At 45.1% G+C, this 10,273-nt stretch overlaps 1 long non-coding RNA gene and 1 other non-coding gene across 2 annotated transcripts in view; both read right to left on the bottom strand.

Annotated features, from left to right (window-relative positions):
- Positions 1-10,273, bottom strand: part of LOC148126775 (uncharacterized) — a 279,119-nt gene that overhangs the window by 112,138 nt on the left and 156,708 nt on the right. The window lies entirely within an intron of this gene.
- TRNAY-GUA (transfer RNA tyrosine (anticodon GUA)) lies at positions 6,351-6,438 on the bottom strand. The gene is given in 2 exon segments: positions 6,351-6,386; positions 6,402-6,438. It is a non-coding gene; the product is annotated as a tRNA-Tyr (tRNA).

The following is a 10,273-nucleotide window of genomic DNA, read 5'->3' as shown; positions in this document are numbered from 1 at the left end:
GACTTGGCTCTTCCCCCCTCCCCCCCAATCAGTATTCATGTCCCATCTGTCTACCACACTTGACTTATCCCACTGGGGTTGACATGTTTCAAATCTGTGACTAAATCTAAGGATATTTATCACAGCTTCATGTTTTGCCAAACAAAAAACCAACAGTATTTTGCTCCCTAAAGCGGGCGTTTGTTCAAACTTTAGCTTTAATCTTAAATCCTAACCTTAGTTGAATTATTAATTGAACATTGCTAACCTCTCTTTTGATTACTATTCCATCCATGTTCCAAAGAAGTGTCCCATTTGTAAGTAATAACATTTGAGACTTGTCTTAACCATGAAGGCAGAGAAACTAAAGACCTTTCTAGGGACAGTGCTAGTTTTGGACCATAAAGGTACAGCATGTTTTAAGAATGAATTTCTATATAGGGCATAAGATGCACTAAAAACGAAGGTCGCTTCCACTTCATTCAAATTAGGTGCTTTTGAAAGATACGTTGCTTAATTGCTGCTCAAAGAAGCAATTCCATTAAATAGGAAGGAAGGTGCCGTGTAAGTGCTAAAAATTTAAATTTGTTTTAGGGAGAGGTGTAGAGATAGATGTGTTTGAGGGTAGGTCTGCTCCAAAAGAAATATGAATGAAGTTCAAATGTTCCAGGATGTACAATGCATGGTTTGTTTCAAGTTTGCTCAATATATGACTAGCCATCTTATTGCAGATGTAGACTGCCATTGTGTTGCTTAAGTGATAGCAAGTGTCAAATATAGAGAGGCCACTTAAGTTAGTGTGGCTAAATGGAAGAGCATAAAACACACTAACTTTGCCCCTAAAATACTAGATGGAGTATTTTTGGCTCGATGGGTCACCCCTAAAAGATTGCCTTCTATCAGTATTTCTCAAGGAGATGCGTGGACTCTGTCCTGCCTTTTCTTCTGCTTGTTGATCCAACTTTTTACTCACCTGTTCCACTCATTTGTCTTCTTTGCTTTTTCTTCTTTAAAAAAAATCCCTGTTTGTTCATATTTGAAAAGTCCTGTGAACAAATAAAAGTTGTTTTTTTTTAAACGTTTTCTTTTGTGTTGAGTGAATCTGATCATACACCTTGTGGGACGAGCAAGCCTCATTCTATCATTAAAAAAAACAAAAACAAATGGAATTTCCTAACTGGTAAGAGTCATCCACCTGTAGTGTCCGGTGAAAGTTGATTGAACTCTATAGGGAGAGGAATGGTTAGCCAGCTGGAGCAAAGGAAGAATGTGCAGATTCTGGAATTGGTCGCTTAAGATGACCTGGAAATCTGATCAGCAAAGATTGGAAACCAGCTACAGAGGTGTAAATTATTTACATGGGAAAATGCCGGCAAGGAGGCAATGCAGCTCTTTTTGCAGAAACCACCACCCTGCTGTTGGTTCTTTGTTGGCCACCACTGGGGATACAATATTGAAGCATTAAACCAGGGGTCTCCAACCTTCACCGCTTTAAGACTTACAGACCGGCTGCAGAATTCTGGGAGTTGAAGTCCACAAGTCTTAAAAAAGTGGCCAAGGTTGAAGACCCCTGGATTAAAACAATACACGGTAACTTATTTAATTCAGCAGCCTTGTTCCTTATTCCTTGCCTTGTTAAATCAACGTTGGCCAGTCAAGGTTGACCCATCGTTGAGTGGTGTGACTTTCTTGAAACAATTTATCAGAAATTTTTATCCCATCTTTATTACTTTATAAGTGGCTCAAAGCAGCAAACAGACCTAATACTCCTACTTTCCCCCAAAACGATGGTGGATTGGGTTGAGAGAGTAACTGGCCCAAAGTCACCCAATGGGCTTTCATACCTAAGGCAGGACTTGAACTCACAGTCTCCTGGTTTCTAAGCCAGCCCCTTTGATTACTACACCAAACTGGCGCTCTCTTCAACACAATTTTCTCTTGAGTGCCTTCCAAATGTCTCGGATTGCAATAGTCCATTTATATCCAAACCATGAATGAGAGCCTAGCTGCACATATGGAAAACATCCACTAAGGTGTCAATGAACTGTGACAAGATTGGCACCGTGTCCAATGGACTGACTTCTGGGTTTGCTCAGAGTTATAGGGGAAAAAACATTCTATATTTCCTTCTGGGGTGCACTTCCCCAATGTAAACAAAGGCTGCAAAAAGCATGTCTCCAAAACTGGGCTCTTGCTTGGTGTCAAAGCCGAGAGAAGTCACCGGACACAAGGTGTGATAAAAAAAGATACTTTTATTTTGGTACCAAGATATAAGGACCTTAGTTCAAAAGCTAACCAAAGGCCCCGATTACACTCTTACAGCAATTTTTATAGTCAAGGGGTGGTTCCATTTAGCCCTTCCCCTCATAATGCATTTATAACAAGATAATATTGATTGGTTATTTGGATCTCAGCCCCCTACATAGCTAAATGCTGCATCACCTGTGTTTCACCCCAGGTCACAGGTATCATGCAAAGTATCCTAGTTTCATATGCCAGCTATGTGGTTTGGGGTTTTTTTTTTCATATAAGCAAACTATTCTTGTCCCTAATATCCTGGCTAGTGGTTTAAGATGGTAACTTCTGCCTTGCTAAGATTGTGCAGTTCCAACCTCTTTCCTATAGCAGCGCAGTTCAAAGCAGCACCCCCACTCCCCGTGACCCCCACCCACCCACAGAGAAAAGTAAAAGCAGTTTTAAATCTTTGTCTGAGGCAGTACTTCCCCACCTCCACGCCCCCCACCCCACCTCCTGTAGAGAGGGACAGAAGGGAACGAGGCTGCTTAAGGCATAGAAACGAAGACGAGAGAAAACGTTTTATCAGAATTCATGTTCCTCACTCTCATGTCCATTCCACCCATACCTGGGTCCTATATCCACATTTGACCCCTTCCTCTGTTCCCCAGGGCCTCTTCTGTACATACATTCCATCACCTGATCCTTCAGCAGACGGAGGCCCTTCCATGTGGCAGATGGGAAAGAGGCTGCCAGAGAAGGGAGGGAGGTGAGGTTGGGTTCAGCCTTTCTATACATGGTAGCAGCAGCCAGGCTCCAGTGGGTCACGTTGTGTGGAGCTATCATACTTTGTGCGTGCTTCAACCAGAATTTATTTTCTAGCCACATGACTGGAGAGACCAGCTCTGTTGCTGGAACTAACGTGGAACTAAAAGGGAGGGTGATTAACCAGTGCAGGGGTGTCAAACTCAAGGCCTGTGGCCTGGATCTTGGCCTGCAGACTGCTTAGATCTGGCCTGTGGACTGGCCTGGAAATAGCAAAGGACCGGCCTGTGGTGCCTCTGTTAACAAAACCAGGGCACAGAGCGGGCTGCACGCCCACCCTTTTGACTGTCAGGGTGCTGCGGTCCAGGCCAAAAATTTATCAGGAGAAATTTCCTGACAGTGGGAACAAGTAAACAGCGGAACAGCTTGCCTTCAGAAGTCGTGGGTGTTCCTTTATTGGAGGTTTTCAAGAAGAGACTGAATAACTATTTGTCTGAAATAGTATAAGGTTTGTTTGAGCAGGGGGTTGGACTAGATGACCTACAAGGTCCCTTCCAACTCTTATTTTATTACATGTTTTTCAACCTTGACAACTTTAAGATGGGCGGACTTCGACTTAAATATGGATCTATTTAAGGCACATATCCTGGTCTATGGTTTTTTTTTTTGTAACCCAAATGATTAATCAGTAGAGACTTCAAACGTGTAATTATCCAGATAAAGGTAAATGGCAAACATCTGTAAGCACAAAAGAAAGCATTGCCATTTAAATATTTCATTTTAAACTTGGGGAGATACGATTGCATAGTCTTGGGCCAAGTAGGCTTAAATATGATGGAAAATGCAAACAAAGCTTTATTTCGACCTAATCCGGTTAATGAATTGCAGAATCAACTCTGTTGACCGGTGGCTTTTCATGCTAAGAAAGCTTTACAGAACTTTGGAGCCTGTCTTTGGAGATTCTCAATCATCCAGGTCATGGTTGTCCCAAAGGTGCTTTTTCCAAAAGGCAACTGGACTTTCTTGATTTTTTTCTTCCCCCCCTTGAAAATATTTTGCTTCTCATCCAAGAACTTGGCTGAGGGAATTCTGGGAGTTGAAAAGTCCACATCTCTTAAACTTGCCAAGTTTAAAAAAAAAAACCACTGAGTCAGATTATTTTTCCACTGGTCTAGAAAAAAAAAGGACATGTGGCATATTTAATTTGACATATAAATAAAGTTCATGGTGGCTTGAATACTACTGCTTTGCGTGGAAAGATAGATTCCGCTTTATAGAAAGGAGAAGGAGAGGGTTTTAGGATCAGGGGTGGGCTTCAAAAATTTTAGCCACGGGTTCTTTGCCTGGTTGCTGGGTGGGTATGGCCATGGTGGGCGTGGCCTAGTCGGCCTCCTGCACCACGGTGGGGGGGTTGTTTTTGTCCTCCCCGGGCTCCAGAGGCTTTCCTCAAGGCTCGGGGAGGGCAAAAATGGCCGCCCCGGACTTCAAAGGCCCTCCAGAAACTGGAAACAGGCCCATTTCCGGTCTTCCGGGTGGTCCGTTTTTCCCCCTCTGAGAGCCTCCAGGTACACCCTGCACTTAGCTGCATCCAAAATGGGCTGCGTGGGGACTCCTGGGAGAGGAGGAGTGGGGTGGCGAGGCCAGCCAAGAGTGGGATTTGGGGGTTCTCCAAACTGCACAGAATCTTAGCTAGAGGGGCTCCCGAACCCCTGCAAACTCCCAGCAGCTCACCCCTGGTTTGGTTAGTGCAGTAGCCCCCAATCTTTGGGGCACCAGGAACCAGTTCTGTGGAGATAACTTTTTCCATGGACTGGAGGGGTATGTGGTTTCGTGTGCTATGTCAACATTCTGAGTAATGCACCCATTGAAAGCAGAACTCCCTGGCAGGTAGATTCCTCAAAGAACATGTTTATTGGATATCATGGTTGTAAGATATGTTAGAGAACCTCATATATTGGGACTGTAATCGCTGGGAGATGAAAAAATATTGTTTAGGGAAGGATCAGGGGTGGGATTCTACCGGTTCGCACCTATTCGCTAGAACCGGTTGTTAACATTCTAAGCAGTTTGGAGAACCGGTTGTTAGAAGAAATTACTGGCCTAATCCTGTAAGGAAGGCAGGGAGGAAACATTCTGGTGTTGCTTACAGGAACTGCCTCTTTGTTAACCCTTATTGCATTCTTGTCAGGACTAGACTTCCTGTCTCGGGAACTTCTCTGGAGTTTTTTTCCCCTCCTTTGCTGGTACTTTGCTTGTGTGGAGTGACCATTCAAAGTTACAATGGCACTGAAAAATGTGACATGACCATTTTTCACACTTACGACTGTTGCAACATCCCCACAGTCATGATATGCCAGGCGAGGAGATGCGTGCCTCAATGAGTTGGCCACACCCAGCCAACAACATGATCACCAAGCCATGTCCACCCAGTCACATGACCACCAAGCCACACCCACCAACTAAGCCACGCCCACAGAACCAGTTGTTAAAAAATTTGAATCCCACCCCCTGGGAAGGAGGTTCAACTGGAGTCATCTGGTAGCCTCAGAGCTCCAGGCCTTCCATATATTAAAGGCAATATTCTCGAATTTGATTGTTAGTTTGTATCCTGCCTTTATTGTTTTACTAATAACTTGGCAAATATTTATTTAATTTGTGTTTCACACTTCTGAACTGCCCTTCTCCTTCCTATCCAGCACACTTCCTTCCTCCTATTTTCCTTAGAACTGTGATAGCAAACCTATAGCAGGCATGCCAGAAATGCAGTGGTAGGATTAATTTTTTATTTTACTATTGGTTCTGTGGGTGTGGTTTGGTGGACGTGGCAGGGGAAGGATACTGTAAAATCTCCAGTCAGAGGTGGGATTTGCTGCTTCTCTGAACTACTCAAAATTTCCGCTACCGGTTCTGAACCTGTGAAAACCACCTCTGTGGAAGTGGCACACGGAGTCATTTCTGCCGGCATGTGAGTCGACGCCCCAAATCAGGTGCACTGTACCTGCGTGCTCCCGTCCTGTCAGCTAGCTGGTTGTCGGGTATCTGCCGTGCATGCATGGGGTGTGTGGGGGAGATGTGTGCGCATGTGCAGAGGCATGCAGCGCATGGGGGGGTTGCACATGCATGTGGCAGGGGGGCAGGGGGAGCCACGTGTGCAGTGCATTATGGGTGCCGGCATGCGTGTGTGCATGCTAGGACGAAAAGGTTAGCAATCACTACCCTAGAACAACAACCCTATGTGGTAGGTTGGGCTGAGAGACAGTGACTGGCCCAAAGTCACCCAGTTGGCTTAGGGCCTAATGCAGGACTCACTGTTTCCTAGTTTTCCATCCAGGTGCCTTAACCACTGGATCAAAATGGTTCCCAAAACAATTTCCTTCGAGCCGGAATCGAACCAGCGACCTAAGGATGACTCAAGCAAGCTTCTACAGTCCTCCGCTCTACCAGCTGAGCTATCGAAGGGAAGCTGCCTTCTCTTGTTTTTTATCTCTCTCTCTTTTTCTTTTGGAAGATTCTAATAAGATATCGGTTGATGCCAACAGTATAATAGGAGCTGGTTTTGCATTCCTTGAAAAAGCCTGCGGTGAATTCTACACAGGTGCAACCTCAGAGGCGCTGTGGCTTATGGAAAGTGTCGTTGGACCCAAACCGGGCAAAGTGCCAGGGAGCAGCATAAGGAACTCACGGGAACTCCCTAGAATTCTAATGATCCCAGATGGGAGGGAATTCAGAAAGTTTACTTTCAAGAATCGTTAAATGGAAGCACATTGCTTTCTAACCAGCAGGCTGTGTGTTCGATCCTAGGTAGAGGCTAATATTTGGAATAGACTCTCGTGCTTGAGCAGGGGGTTGGACCAGATGACCTCCAAGGGCCCTTCCAACTCTGTCATTCTATGACAGGGGTAGGGAAACTTGGCTTTTCTATCACTTATAGACTTCAACTCCCAGAATTCCTGAGTGAGCCATAAAGGTTCCCCACCCCTGGCCTACTGGTTTTTCAGTTGTGGGGAAATCAATTTTGACTTGAATGGGGCTGTTTAATATACCAATGTAGGACATATTTTTATATCTATTCTTTGTATGTCCTACATTGGTATATTAAACAGTCCCATTTAAGTCAAAAATTGATTTCCCCACAACTAAAAAAACCAGTAGGCCAGGGATGGGGAACCTTTTATGGCTCACTCAGGAATTCTGGGAGTTGAAGTCCATAAGTGATAAAAGAGCTAAGTTTCCCTACTCCTGTTCTATGATAATCTGTTTTTTTTCCCCTGTTCCCCTTGCAGACTAGGGGGAAAAAATGATGTCATGCTGGCTAAATAGCTAACAGCAAGCAGCCAACTTTGCACTTAGCCTGATGGATTTTTGTCCCTTTGCAGGCAGGATGTGTGAGCCTCACGTCATCCTGGAGAAGAAACAGCCCTGAGTCATCGGAAGGGGGCCCAGCAGACATCCCTTTTGTTCGCTGCTATTCTTTTGCAACAGCACATCTGTCACGTTGTGTCTTTCAGGGCTGCTGTGAAATCCGCTGCCCCTCGCAGCTGGCGTCTCAGGGTTGAGTTGTGCTCACACACAGCTGCACAGCCCTGGATCAGGCTCACTTCATTTCCCCACTAAATCAAACACAGGGACTGGCATTCAGGAAGGGCTGCTTGGTGTCTGGATCCAAAACGCCACATGAGAATATTGTTGGATTAAAAAGCTGCTGAATTAAATGAGAAACCTGTTTCAGCTGCAGCGTATTAAAGAGTGGGAAAGGAGGGAATCAAAACCAAGACATATCTTATAACCGCTTGATAAAATAAATAAATAAATAAAATAAAATAAACATAATCCTATCCAGGAGTCATAAACAAAATAACAGTTGGAAAGGGCCTTGAAGATCTTCTAAACCACCCCTTTGTTCAAGCAGGAAATCCTATACCAGTGGTAGCTAAACTTTTGGAGGTCCTGTGCCGAAAATTGTGTGCATGCTCGCGTACGCTCACGTGCCAGCACGCAGAAGACAATGTGCACCCCACGGCGCCCTACGGATGCTCGTGAGATTTCCCCACCGCCATCCCGCTACCTGCAGCGCGCATGTGCGTACCTCCTAACTGATTTTTTAGCCCGTTTGAGGCCTTTTTTCGGCCTCCCAGAGGCTTGAGGGAAGCCTTTGCAGTCTTTGGAGGCTGAAAAATGGGCCCGTTTCATCACTTCTGGTATTTCCCGAAATACAGGAAGTGATGAAACAGGCCCATTTTTTTGGCCTCCAAAGACTGCAGAGGCTTCCCTCAAGCCTCTGGGAGGCCGAAAAAAGGCCTCAAATGGGCCAAAAATCAGCTGGGAGGCACGCAGTGAGGTAAGTTTGGCTGGGACTCACGTGCCCGCACAAATGGCTCTGCGTTCCACCTGTGGCACGCATGCCACAGGTTCACCATCACAGCCCTATATCATTTCAGACAAGTCTCTTCTTAAAATGCTCCAGTGTTGGAGCAACCACCACTTCTGGAGGCGAGCTGTTCCACTGGTTTACTCTCTTCACTGTCAGGAAATTTATCTTTAGTTCTAGGTTGGTTCTCTCCTTGATAAGCTTCCATCTGTTACTTCTTGTCTTGCCCTAAGGGGCACTGGAGAATAAGTTGTCCCCCTCTTCTTTGCATTAGCCTCTCAAATATTGGAAGACTGCTATGAGACATGAAATCTCTCTTTAGCTTCCAGACCCCGTATCTTTGATGCTTTTCTCTGCACTTTCTTGTGTCTCAATATCATTCGTGTATCGTGGTGACCAAATCCAGATGCAGTATTCCAAGGATGGTCTTAACAGTGCAGTGTAAAACAGCAGTAACGCTTCTCATGATCCTGATACTATCCCTCTGTGGAAATACGATCCTTGCGTATGCATCAATATTTTGAAAACTTCTTGGCCACTAGACAAACTGTAATCAACTATCTACGTATCTATGGAGATTCTCAATCATCCAGGTCATGGTTGTCCCAAAAATGCTTTTTCAAGAGGCAACTGGACTCAACAGAGGGGGAAGTATATGACATCATCTATCTCCAGTCTACCACACAGTCCTTTCAACAGTTCCAAGAAGGCTCCACACCCATTTGCGCTAATCAGATGACCCTGATAAACCTCCAGATAGCCCTAACAACTCACTAAAATGCAAATCACAGGCTGTCTGCAAGGAGTATAAATCCTTCCATTCCCCACCACCCAGTCAGAGCTGAGGAAGCTTCTGGGATGAGAAGTCTTTGAAGAAAAAGCAGAAAGTCCAGTTGCCTCTTGAAAAAAGCATCTTTGGGACCATCTATATATCATGGATTGTCAGGCATTGTGAAAACATATGTTATTTCCCCGCTTTGGGGTGGGGGAAACTAATATTTCAAGCCAGTTGAAAGCTCCTTAGGTTCTTATAGGGACAGCAACCACCTTGTTACAGAGAATAAAAGGATAAATGAGTTCATTGGGATTTTACTCAGCTAGTAGTTGCCAAATAAAGGAGATGGTACTCATTCTTCGTTTCAAGGCTATTGAACCAGCACTATCTGAAGACATTTCTGTGGTGATGCAGCCAGCATGACGTGACGGAGTGCTGTTACCTTCCCACCGGAAGTGGTACCTATTTATCTACTTGCATTTGTTTGCTTTCGAACTGTTAAGTTGGCAGAGCTGCAGTGAGGACAGGAACTCGCCCCATTGTGTGGCGTGCGGGTCTCAGACGTGGGCTGCTGGCTTTCCAGCCGACAAATCCAGGGTCTTAACTGCTGAGCCAACCAGTTGTCTGCTTGTTACAGAGAATACACCTGTGAAATGCAATGTGACAACAGAACTCCACTTGATGGGAGTCCTCTAATGGAAACCGTTCCCAACGGTTCAGTGGCATGCCAAAAATTGGGCCACACAGACAAGTGAAGCCCAATCCGTGGGCTGCAAGCAGCACACAAGACCACACCCCCTCCAGTCCACGGAAAAAAAAACTCTTTACAGAACTGGCCTTTGGTGCCCAAAAGGTTGGGGGCCACTGCTCCAGAACATTCAGTGCCAGCAATTGTGGAAGCTGTAATCCCAATTCATTTGCATGGACAAAACTGTTTTTTTTAGATCAGCGGTCACCAACTGGTGGTCCGTGGACCACTGCTGATCCACAAGAAAACTTTGGTGGTCCACAGAAAAAATATTTGCATAATTTCATATTGCACCAAATCAGGGGTCCTCAAACTATGGCTGTTGAGGTAATTCCCTGTTAGGAGAATGAGCGCATACAGGGAGACGTATAGAGAGTAGCGTTGGAATAATACACACAGAGCA

This window comes from Pseudonaja textilis, chromosome 2 (assembly GCF_049901715.1).
Source record: "Pseudonaja textilis isolate UNSWEBS1 chromosome 2, rPseTex1.2, whole genome shotgun sequence".
NCBI lineage: Eukaryota > Metazoa > Chordata > Lepidosauria > Squamata > Elapidae > Pseudonaja > Pseudonaja textilis.
The sequence above is the reverse complement of the archived record's forward strand: the minus strand, read 5'-3'. Positions and strand labels throughout refer to the sequence as shown.